Source organism: Hyperolius riggenbachi, chromosome 3 (assembly GCF_040937935.1).
Source record: "Hyperolius riggenbachi isolate aHypRig1 chromosome 3, aHypRig1.pri, whole genome shotgun sequence".
NCBI lineage: Eukaryota > Metazoa > Chordata > Amphibia > Anura > Hyperoliidae > Hyperolius > Hyperolius riggenbachi.
This window is the reverse complement of record NC_090648.1, coordinates 276862751-276875876: the sequence shown is the minus strand read 5'-3', so window position 1 is coordinate 276875876 and position 13126 is coordinate 276862751.

The window sequence follows — 13126 nt, the reverse complement described above, 5'->3', positions numbered from 1 at the left end:
AGTGATCTAGATGGCCGTCTTAAAAAAAAAATGTGGTCAAGATTAATGGAAGAGAGATCAGAAGATTTTTTTTAATGCTAGACAAACAATGTGGCTGATTAGCCAGCACAGGATTCACCAGAGTATTATTATTGTATTTATAAATCGCCAACATATTACGCAGCACTGGACAATAAATATATACAATGATACAAGGATGACAGACATAACAAGGTTATACAACATAGAACAAAGTTATACATGCAAATTGTACAAAATACATGATCATGCAATATGGGATGGTTAGGTAGGCCCAGTAATACAAGTACAAGCTGTCATAGGACAGAAGCACATGATCCTGTAGATTACACTAGGGAATGGAGGACCCTGCCAGAGGCTTACAATCATAGTACATGGGTTGTACGGCATTGGAATTCTTAGAACCAAGGCAAAAGGTCATGGAATGGTTATATGGAACATGAATCTCAAGAAGAAGAGAACCCATCTGGCTTTGCTGGGTCTCAGCCGCCTAGCCACTTTGTATGTTCCAGGGTATCTGGTTCCCCAAATCTAGTATTGGGTGTTGAGCACCCTCCAAGAGATCTTCAACTCTTCTAGGGCAGATAGCAGTTCTGTACCACCCACATGATAGTTTTTCTTAGATGGAGTAAACTTTCTGTAGACGGTATTTGGGTCTAAATTATTGGTACTAAATGACTCCAACTGCTACCTTTAGTTATTTTAACTTTAAGGGCAAAAGGGAGTGAAAGTACAAGAAGCTGGAGAACTGGAACATAAGACTGAGGGCAGAATAATATACTTGAGACCATCTAGGGATTCCTACCGATTCTTTTGGCTAATATTTTGAGACTGGGATACTAGATGTGATGTTTCTCGCAATTACACTTCTTTGATTTTGCATAAAGTCCATGAACTCCTAGATGACCATGAAACTTCTTTACGCAGGCTCTGTGCTCTTTTACAGAAACACGGAAAACAGATAGGTTAGCAATCAGGCAGAGGTCCATAAAATACCAGAAAAGAGAACAAATGAATTCCCAATTGATAGTGTCTTCTAAGAAAATGGTGAATATGCATACAGAGTCTGTTTTAAGTCACCTCAAAGATAGCATTTTCAAAGAGGATGGCATAAAAGTATGGCTGCTCTACATAACTTGTTCAGAACCCCATTCTAATAAAAAATAGGATTGGAGGGCACATCTGCTTAGTCTGGGTTCACAATACACATTAGTATTATGGTATTCATTTTAATAGATGTCTTGTAGTACGCTGGTTTCCATCTTGCTCCACTTGTTACTGTCTGCTGAGATCATTTTATTGAGATTTTCTCAGTGGCCTAGCAATAGGGGGTGCAGAGGTAGCCACCGCATCAGGGGCCCTTGGGCTAGAGGGGCCCCCTCCTCAAACACAGTGTTAGCTCTTTATTGGTCCTGTGCTGATAATATTCACTTCTATAGTTGATTTAAATAGTAGTGATCATTAACACACAGTTTCTCATCCCCTTCTTGCACCTCTGACACTGTGGTTGTCCTTGATTGGTTTTGGTGTGTTGTATCAATTGTTATCTATAGCATGCTTAGGGGGCTCCAATGCTAAACTTGCACTGGGGCCCACGGCTTCTTAGCTACGCCACTGTTTTTTCTGTTATTTTTAATGGCCTGGAGATGACAGTTTTGATCACACTTGTAATACCTGTGCTGCAGAACGCCGAGACCCGGGCTGCAGCTCGGATTTCCGGGTCCCGGCGAGCCGCTGACGTCACTGGAGCGCAGGACAGCGGCAGCGCTCAGCTAGGATAGGCGGAGGACGCGTTCTCAGTACGCGCTCCGCTGATGTAAACAGTAACCACGTGTGTGTGTGTTGCGTGTCAGCTGATACGCCAGGCTTCTATTGGTGTTTTTTTTCTATTGTCTGTTTCTGATTGGTTAGTCCTTGTATGGTGAGCGCCCCCAGACATCGGCCGTGATAGCATTTAGCTTTGGCTTGTTGCTGGGTATGCGCTCACAAAACATTTTGATTCCTGTTGCCAACTCTGCCTTGTATCCTGATCTTGATAACCTCTGATTCCTGTTGCCGACTATTGCTTTGTATCCTGACCACGCTAACCTCTGATTGATCCCTGTTGCCGACCACCGCCTGATACCTGGATTGAGCTTGAACGCTGCCTGGACCGACTTCGGCTTTTCTCGACTATGCTATCTCTGGAAAAGTACAGTGGGGTGCAAAAGTATTCGGCCCCCTTGAAGTTTTCCACATTTTGTCACATTACTGCCACAAACATGCATCAATTTTATTGGAATTCCACATGAAAGACCAATACAAAGTGGTGTACATGTGAGAAGTGGATCGAAAATCATACATCATTCCAAACATTTTTTACAAATAAATAACTGCAAAGTGGAGTGTGCGTAATTATTCGGCCCTCTGAGTAAATACTTTGTAGAACCACCTTTTGCTGCAATTACAGCTGTCAGTCTTTTAGGGCAGTGTTTTTCAACCAGTGTTCCGCGGCACACCCGCGGAACGTTGCCTGGTGTGCCGTCCTCTTCTCCCCCTCCCGCCCGTCCCCGCAGCCGCCGCTGTTATTACCTTAGCAGCGGCCGCTCTCCCCTCTCCAGCACATGTGTTTATTCTAGCAGCGTATCTCCGGCTGCTCTGTGTGATGCGGAAGGAGGAAGGGCTCGGTTACCATAGTAACGGCGATACATATGGCCGTTACAGGAAGCCGCTGCCCTGCTTCCTTCCGCATCACACAGAGCAGCCGGAGATACGCTGCTAGAATGAACACATGCGCCGGAGAGGGGAGAGCGGCAGCTGTTAAGGTAATAACAGCGGCGGCCGCGGGGACGGGCGGGAGGGCACTATACTGGCTATACTGGGGCACTATTCTGGGGCACTATACAAGCTATACTGGGGCACTATACTGGGGCACTATACTGGCTATACTGGGGCACTATACTGGCTATACTGGGGCACTATACTGGCTATACTGGGGGGCTATACTGGGGCACTATACTAGCTATACTGGGGCACTATGCTGACTATACTGGGGCACTATGCTGGCTATACTGGGGCACTATACTGGCTATACTGGGGCACTATACTGGCTATACTGGGGCACTATACTGGCTATACTGGGGCACTATACTAGCTATACTGGGGCACTATACTGGCTATACTGGGGCACTATACTGGCTATACTGGGGCACTATACTAGCTATACTGGAGGGCTATACTGTGGCACTATACTGGGGCACTATACTAGCTATACTGGGGGGCTATACTGGGGCACTATGCTGGCTATACTGGGGCACTATACTAGCTATACTGGGGCACTAAACTGGCTATACTGGGGCACTATACTGGGGCACTATACTAGCTATACTGAGGCAACTAAACTCCCTACACTGGGGCAACTATGCTAGCTATGCAGCCGCACCCCAGCCCCCCCCCCCCCCATAGCCTGCTGCGCACGGCACTGTCCACTAGGTCGCGCAAGCAACCGGGGGTCGCGCAAACAACCGGGGGCCGCATCCCCGACCACCCCCCCCCGCACCGTTTCCCGGACAAAAATTTGGTCAGACAGTGTTCCCCGGGCCGGAAAAGGTTGGGAACCACTGTTTTAGGGTATGTCTCTACCAGCTTTGCACATCTAGAGACTGAAATCCTTGCCCATTCTTCTTTGCAAAACAGCTCAGTCAGATTAGATGGACAGCGTTTGTGATCAGCAGTTTTCAGATCTTGCCACAGATTCTCAATTGGATTTAGATCTGGACTTTGACTGGACCATTCTAACACATAGATATGTTTTGTTTTAAACCATCCTATTGTTGCCCTGGCTTTATGTTTAGGGTCATTGTCCTACTGGAAGGTGAACCTCCTCCCCAGTCTCAAGTCTTTTGCAGTCTCCAAGAGGTTTTCTTCCAAGTTTGCCCTGTATTTGGCTCCATCCATCTTCCCATCAACTCTGACCAGCTTCCCTGTCCCTGCTGAAGAGATGCACCCCCCGAGCATGATGCTGCCACTACCATATTTGACAGTGGGGATGGCGTGTTAAGAATGATGTGCAGTGTTAGTTTTCTGCCACACATAGCGTTTTGCATTTTGGCCAAAAAGTTCCATTTTGGTCTCATCTGACCTGAGCACCTTCTTCCACATGGTTGCTGTGTCCCCCACATGGTATTGTGGCAAACTGCAAACAGGACTTCTTATGCTTTCTGTTAACAATGCCTTTCTTCTTGCCACTCTTCCATAAAGGCCAACTTTGTACAGTGCATGACTAATAGTTGTCCTATGGACAGAGTCTCCCACCTGAGCTGTAGATCTCTGCAGCTCGTCCAGAGTCACCATAGGCCTCTTGACTGCATTTCTGATCAGCGCTCTCCTTGTTCGGCCTGTGAGTTTAGGTGGATGGCCTTGTCTTGGTAGGTGTACAGTTGTGCCATACTCCTTCCATTTCTGAATGATCGCTTGAACAGTGTTCCGTGGGATGTTCAAGGCTTTGGAAATCTTTTTGTAGCCTAAGCCTGCTTTAAATTTCTCAATGACTTTATACCTGACCTGTCTGGTGTGTTCTTTGGACTTCACTGTGTTGTTGCTCCCAATATTCTCTTAGACAACCTCTGAGGCCCTCACAGAGCAGCTGTATTTGTACTGACATTAGATTACACACAGGTGCACTCTATTTAGTCATTAGCACTCATCAGGCAATGTCTATAGGCAACTGACTGCACTCAGATCAAAGGGGGCCAAATAATTATGCACACACCACTTTGCAGTTATTTGTTTGTAAAAAATATTTGTAATCATGTATGATTTTCGTTCCACTTCTCATTCCAATAAAATTGATTCATGTTTGTGGAAGTAATTTGACAAAATGTGGAAAACTTCAAGGGGGCGCAATACTTTTGCAACCCACTGTATATCTCGACTGCCTTGTCAATCTGGGACTTTATCACTACAGTCACCTGGTTCATTCATCTGGACTGCCTCACCCTGTGCCTATAAACATATATACCTGTCAATACTGTGCCCATTGCATTTCCTGTTTACAGGTTCTGTTGGTGGATTACTATCTGTCAGTCTGTATGCTACATCTACCTGCAGGGTGTATTGTAGTATTGTGATAGACAGGAGTTTTCGCAGGTGTTACGGGCTGGGCTATAGGTCAGTCATATGGGCATATAGCCTGACCTATAGTCATTGACCAGACAAGCCTGACAACACTATTTTGTACTAGGTGCAGCTTTTTCCTGTGGGGGTGGAGTTTCTTTGTGGGATGAATACAGCTTATGTAGTAAACAAATCAATATCAGAATTTTACATAATAGTGGAAGATATGCTCGCACATTACACAGGGTTAAGAGACAAAAGAGAAAGAGAACCCTGGCTAATCGGCCTTACAATTTTACTTTTTAAGGGATAGTACAATAGGTGAAGGGAAGCTGTGTATGGGATGGTAAAATGATGATCAGTTGAAAGGGTGTCCTAAGAGAGAGCGTTTGTTTGCCTGAAGAGGTGAGTTTTCAGGTTACGCCTAAAGAGGGTAAGTGTGGATGAATGGAGGATATGAGGATATGTTGAGGGAGGGTGTTCCAGAGGTGGGAAGAGGACCGAGAGAAGTCTTGTAGGCAGGAATGAGAAGAGGTGTCCAGAGAGGAAGACAGGAGAACCTTGTTAAGGTGGCCATACATTAGCCGACCAACCAATCAACCAACCATCCAATTCGATTATCATAATCAAATTGGATGAAAATTGGTGCTGCTAAGTGCACGTCCGACCGAAAAAGCGACAAATTTCGGGACAGAAATTGGCCGCACGGTCGATCGCGCATGCTGGAAGATATCAGGCCAAAGTTGGTTGGTCGGGTGTGCAGCGGTATGTCGGCCGATTTGCGAATGAGCGACGAAACCCCCGCCGCAATGTATAACTGTATGTAGTGTGTGCATTTATACATTACCTGTCCGGTGTCAGCCTCCACACGGTTTCCGTCCATCTCGCCGGGTTCAGCATACACGCCGGCAGCGCATAGCATCTGACGTCAGACGCTATGTGCCGCTAGCGTGTATGCGGCTGTTACCTGGCGAGATGGACAGACACCGTGTGGAAGCTGCTACAGGATAGGTAATGTATAAATGCACACACTACATACATTTATACATTTTGGAGGCAGCGGCGGGCTGGACGCGGCGAGCTCAGCCGATTCCCTGATGATTTTATGCTGAAATCAGACAGGAATCGGCCTGTAGTGTATATGCATATTCGACCAAGAGACAAATTTATCTCTAATCAGATTCGATTAGAGATAAAATTGTCTCTAGGTCTAATCTGCCCATAATCTTCTAATGTATGGCCACCTTTAGTACAGTAGAGCTTGCACGCAAGATGGTATTTGGAAATAAGTTTATTTAGATAAGGAGTTAGGTTGTAAAGTGCTTTGAAGGTGATCTTCGGGATTTTTAATTGTATCCTTTGTGTAATGCTGGGGATACACGGTACGTTTCTGTACCGTGTATCGACCAGCTTATCCGGCCAGCTGATAATATTCAGCTGGCCCGATCAAGCCGCTCGACCCCCGCCTGCTCGATCCTTACTGGCGGACAATGGCAGGGAATCGAGCGCTGATAAGGAAGCGCCGGCGGGGACGAGCGGCAATCGATCCGCGCGCACGCGCGGGGACGCGGCTGGGGTCAATCCTGCGGCTAATCGGCCGCCGGATCGACCCGTGTATTCCCGGCATAACTGGCAGCCAGGGAAAGGACTGACAGAGGGGGATAGGGCTGGAAAAGTGGATTACGAGCTCAGGGAGAACAAGAGGAGGAACCAATAACACACAAAAGTATTATTATTATTTAGTATTTATATACATCTTCCATAGCGCTGTATAGAGTATATTGTCTTGTCACTTAATCCTGTCCCTCAGAGGAGCTCACAATCTATTCCCTACCATAGTCATATGTCTATGTATGTATCGTGTAGTGTATGTATCGCAGTCTAGGGCCAATTTTAGGGGGAAGCCAATTAACTTAGCTGTATGTTTTTAGGATATGAGAGTAAACCAGAGTGCCTGGAGGAAACCAGGAAACCCATGTAGACATGGGAAGAACACACAAACTCCATGCAGATTGTGCCCCGACTGGGGTACAACCAGGGGACCCAGTGCCCGGTATGTGAGTGCACCATGAACATGCGCATCCCTGTAAATCAACTGCGCTGTCCTAACCTTAAAAGACTTACGAGGCAAAATTACTAAAAAAAAGTTAATCACCTGCCTCATCTTTTAAGGCACGGAGGACGCCGTCCGCGCCGATCCACCGGGTCCCCCCGCTCATTAGCCCCCCGGGCCGGCTGCCGACCCCACGTCCCGGGTCGGGCTCTCCTGCCTCTCGTAAAATGGCCGCTTCCTCTGGCCGCGGCTGCGCAGTCCGCCTGGCCGCGAGTGCAGCTGCACAGCTCTAGGGCCAACCCCCTCCGACCTAAGTAAAGTTAGTTTTTAAAGGTGTGTAACGATCTGATCGTTAGAACGAACGTTACATCACGTAAAGCAACTAATGCGCTTACGCATAAAAATGAAAAGTTCCATGGAGAAATAGTGAAATGCGCATGTCAAGCTTAGTACGAACGACCGTTTCCAACGATGTACTACTTTTGCAAACGATCGTGGTTGGAAAAAATCCGCCAAGATAGATCGTTCGTTTTTAACGATCTAGCTCGTCCGTCGTTAGACTTAATGGTTTTTGGCTCCTTTTTTTTTAAACGATCGTCGTTTGAAATGATTGGGGAACGATCCTTTCAAACGACTATAGTCGCATGTGTGTACGCGCTTTTAGGTAGCTTTTCCTTGGGTCAGATAACCTTTGAGAGATGCAAAACAAAAAAATAAATAGCTATTTGTACTTTCCATATGCCTCCATGGCAGCATACATATGGGTTAAGCCCCACCCCTACCAATTAACAGGACCTTAGCTATAAAAGAAAGTGACCCCTAGCGAGCAGCATTCTCATTTCTGTCCTCACCTCCGAACAGGTTCCTTAGTGTTTCAGCGCTATTTATTTTTATTTTACTCTTACCTCGCCGACATTCCTGCGGCGTTCCGGCCAGGTTCAGCCTCTCCTGGTCGCAGCCCTGTTGTCATGACTAAATGTCAAATTATTCAGGGACCTTACATCTGGGGTGATGGGGGGAGCTTGATCTAAATGATCTTTTCTCCCCTTTATGGCTGCTCTGCATGACTTAAATACGATTGCAGAGCACAGTGTGATCCTTCTCACCTTTTTTTTTTCCCTTGCTGTCTGCAGTTGCACAGGTTAATGGTGCATAGTTCAGCTTCTCCTGCTGGGTGTTTGGTGCTGCTGAGTGCTCAGTGTGATCCCTCTCACCTGTATCTCTTGCTCTGTCTGCTGACTGCTCAGGCTCCATTATGTGAGGCATAGTTCAGCTTCTCCTGCTGGGTGTTTGGTGCTGCTGAGTGCTCAGTGTGATCCCTCTCACCTGTATCTCTTGCTCTGTCTGCTGACTGCTCAGGCTCCATTATGTGAGGCATAGTTCAGCCTCTCCTGCTGGGTATTCAGTGCTGCTGAGTGCTCAGTGTGATTCCACTCACCTGTCTCACAGTGAAAGGCTCTGAAGCACATGGCTTAGAGTGCATTTCAGCTTGGAACGCACAGCCATCAGACCAGGAAGTGTTTGCAGTAACTGCTCTCCAATCCCTGCTCTAGACCCAGCAGAGATCTCCTCACAGCTGAGCTCTCCTCCCCTCCTCTCACAAGGCTGGATACACACAGGACTGTGCTGGCTGCAACACTACCTCCCTCTATGTCTGGCTTAAAGGTAAAGGCACTGTTATTTGCTGTCCCTCTGATGTAATGCTTCTCAAGCTGCAGGAGGAGGTAAGTTATTCCAAGTATCTTGGTAGCACTATGTACTATATTTTATCATCTGCCATGCTCATTATAAACAGTTATATGAACAGTATTGTGTACTATGTGCAATATAAATGACATAGCATTCCTTGCATGAAAGTATTATCTGATTTCTTATTTTCTGCAACGTTTCATGTACCTCTTATCTTACTCATTTCATCTCTTGTGGTCCGTTGGACTGCATTCTGGATCACACTGTGCCAGAAACAGATAATTCTAAGGTCAATAGGTAAGAGTCATACAGGTAAGTGACCCCGCTTTTCTACAAAAAAAGAGAGCACACCTTCCATAAATGGGCTGTACTTTTTTATATACAAGCCCAGGAAGAAGAGAACAATGGAGGGCAAGTTCCCACCACTGTTCTAGGACATTAGTTCTTTGTCATCATTTAAGATCCTGCTTTAGATCTTTATATCATCACTCAGGATCCTGCTCAAGGAGCAGGTAAATAACCTGCCTGGGAACTGGAGGATCAGGTCCCAGTTAAAGGCACCATAGCCCCCCAGATTGCTTGGTTTGTGGCGACAGAACCATGCCAGGGAAATCAGTAAAGTAGATCTGTTTCCACCAGATGGGAAAAGAGCCAGAGTTCCACCAGATGCACACATCCAAGATGATAAAGCAGGCTGTCCAGGAATCAGTGGACTACTATGAAGGCTCTTTGGTCCCCAAGCATCCTCCCAGCAAATCAATGAAGATACTGAATATCCTCAATTATCTATGGTTTAGCATGAATCCAATGAGAGTGAGCATACAGATATCTGGTTTCTATTTCTCCTTTATCCAAGCCATCTCTGAAGCCATTCACTGGGAAGAGGAAACCCTTCTCCAGGATAAGAAACGTCTGAAATAATTATCATTCTCCTTTCCTGTCTTGAAAGAGATCAAATAAAGATGAATGGGAAAAGGTAAGGAGAAAGTCCTTCCTGAAAAAGCAGACTTTCCAAACATCATCCTTTCTTCAAGAAAATTCTCCAGTGCTAGTGTTCACTTCCATGGTGGACATGTCAGTCATGTGTCTTGCATGCCATGTAAGGTTAAAAGTCTTGATTACTTTTTAAGATGTCCTAGACCATAAACGTGATATAGATTTAACGATGGTGTATACGACGACTGGAGGGGCATGTAAACCAGCCCTGGCTCTATCTTCAGTTGCCACGGAAGTGGACAAGGATTCTGATTCTATCCTGGCAGCTTAGAGAACGTTCATATTGTCTCTAAGTTTATTAGGGAAGCGGCTATAGATTTTGTCCAGTCCACTTAATATGCCAGGCTTTTTGCCATGACAGTGAATTGGTCTGTTAAAAAAACAAAAAAAAACAAAACTAGTCTGCTGATCCCAGCTTCCAACAAAATGTGTTTAAAATTCTGTTTGATGGAAGAAATCTTTTTAGTAACAAGTTGGATCTGGCAACCAACAGTCACCAAGGCTGGTATTATACCAAAGGAGAGAAGACATTGAGGAAGGAAAGACCAGACCATAGGAATTGGCAAACTTCACATGCTAATCTCCATAAGCTCACAAAGCAGTCAGCGCAGAGTCCTATTGACAATTCTGAAGTCCAGATAGTAGCTGCAAGACTTCAGCAGTTCCATATTATCTGGACAAAAAACAATAAAGGAGGAATAAAGTGGGCCACAGATACAGAGTGGTTCGGTTTTTCTTGGATGTGCAAGTTCACTCCACCACGTAGTCACTTTGTCTTTACAGAGACCTGCTCTTTTACATTCATGACTCATTGCAGAAAACGGCTGTTATGTTGGTTCCAGAAGAGGAGCGCTTTCAGGAAGTCTACTCTCCTCTCTTCATTGTAAAGAAGTCAGGTGATCTGCGTTCAGTACTGGATCTGAAATTCCTAAATCTTCATCTTTCTGAAAACATTCAAGATGGAGTTACAACAAATGACTTGGCAGATACATTCATTATTTCAAACTTCTTTCCACCATGCAGTTGGTAACATTCTTCTCCAGTAACCATCCTCCTTCTCGACATTATCACAGCCATGACAACCTTTTTTGGTACTAGTGTGTCTGGTGGCTCAGTTGAGAAAGCAAAGTTAGGACTTTATCACTATTTAGACAATCTGTTGTTGCTAGCCCCAGATCCCAAGGCTCTACTGTGTTAGCAACAGATTCTTCTTCAAAGTCTGTCTTTGGCTGGTTAACAAACAAGGAGGAAAGCCACCTCACTCCTTCTGAGGACCTAATCTTTCCGTGAGCAAGATTCCAATCTATATCCAATGCAGTAACCAGATGAGAAAATTGCTGCCAAAAGTTTGCGAGTGCTGATTATCATACTATATTCATTAATCAAGGTGTTGTATACACCTCCTGGGCACTTCGTCATCTACAATCCAGATGGTCAAATGGGTTCACTGGCACATCTGCCCATTCCAACTAGGGTTTCTCCATCAATGAAACCACCAGAGTTACTCTCAGACCATCCTTCTCACTCCCACGATGAGACTGTCTGCGGTGGTGGCTAAACACAAGTTCAACAACTATTAACCAATCGTTCACCCATAACTCGTAAACATGCAAGCATGGTTTGACATGTTTACAGGTCGTATTAGCTTAGGTAAAATAGTCAAAACAAAGCTGATTGATTCCTGCAAATATACTCAAACACAGGGTGGCTTATATGGTGCTTCAGACCTTCAGCCATCACTGGGATGAGACGTCAGTCTTTGATATCAGGTAGCAGAGGGACACAAGGAGTCTGTTCCTCATGTTAGAGGTCAGCAATATTATCTCCAGTGCAGAGAGCAATCTCTGCAGCATCATGGCAGTTTATTTCATAGGGCCTCAGAACTCTGCGGCAGATTTTCTCAATCAAGGGGACTGAGGCAATAGCTTGTGGCCACTCAATAAAATATATCCAGAGTGATCTGTGACCATTGGGTAGGTGGACCTGATGGCAACCTACATAAACTAGATGCCAGCTTGAGGAGATTCGCCCCCACATTCAAGGGCTCAGGGTGCTCTGGCAACACCTGAAATTTCTGAATAGTCTCTGTTTTTTTTCTCCAACTCCACTTATCTTCAAAATTCTGAGACTCCTCCTAGAACAAGTGGTACTCCTGGAGGTGGGTCCATTTTGGCCAAGCCAGCCATGAGTCCCTCTAATTTGGAGCCTGAAGTTGGAACCTCCTATTCCTCTTCCAGTCAGACCAAACCCCCTGTCCCAGGACTCAATTTATCATCTGTCTCCTTAATCCCTTGATTTAATGGCTTAAGGATTGTGGGAGGAAGCTTAGAGACCTGGTAAACTCAGAATCATTGATAAACACACTGCTAAAAGCAGGAAAAACTACCACAAACTGGAAAATATTTTTTTCTCAATTGCTCTGGTAAATAATTTAGACCCAATGGGTCCACCAGCACAACATATTCTTAGCTTCCTCCAGATTGGCCTATAAAAACAACTGGCTTGCACTCTCAAAGTGCAGATTTCTGCCATCTCTGCTTTGACGGATCACTGCTGGGTCTCTCACCCTCTAATAGTTCAATTTATGAAGGCTGCCACCAAGAACAAGCATCCTAATTGCAACCTTTTTCCAAAGTGGGAACTGCGCAGGTTCTCAGTTACCTAGCAAGACCTCTTTTTGACCCAGTGGAAGACTGCAGGAGATGAGACTTAGCGACTAGAGGCATAGTTCTTAAGGTTGTTATCTCTTTGGACAGAAGAGTTTCCAAGCTCCAGGATCTAGGGGCTCATTCTTGACATCCTACTTAGTAGTTTTGAGACCACTACAGCACTTCACTTCCGGGCTTCCCTTTAATCAGGATCGGACAGTGCCATCTTTTATGGATACAAATTCCTCTGATCTGCATGTTCTAGATGTTGCAAGAACACTTAGAGCCTATGTGAATGTAACAATGGAGCTTCAGGAAATCAGAACAGCTCTTCATAATTCCATCAGGTCTGAGAAAGAGCCAGCTAACATCAAACTCAAAAGATCTCTTCATGGCTCAAATGAATCAACAAAGCCTTTTATTAAGGCTAGCCTATTATCAGGGTTTGTGACCTTGTCCCTCTGGGTGGCATCACAGTGCACTCTTCTCAGCTGTCCCCTGTGCCACCTTCGCTATCCGGGCAAAGATTCACCAGGCTGCCAACTGGTCCTCTGTCCATACTTTCATTGCCTATTTCAGAGTCAATCCAGCAGCCTCCGCTTCAGTTTAATTTAGAAAGAAAGTTATT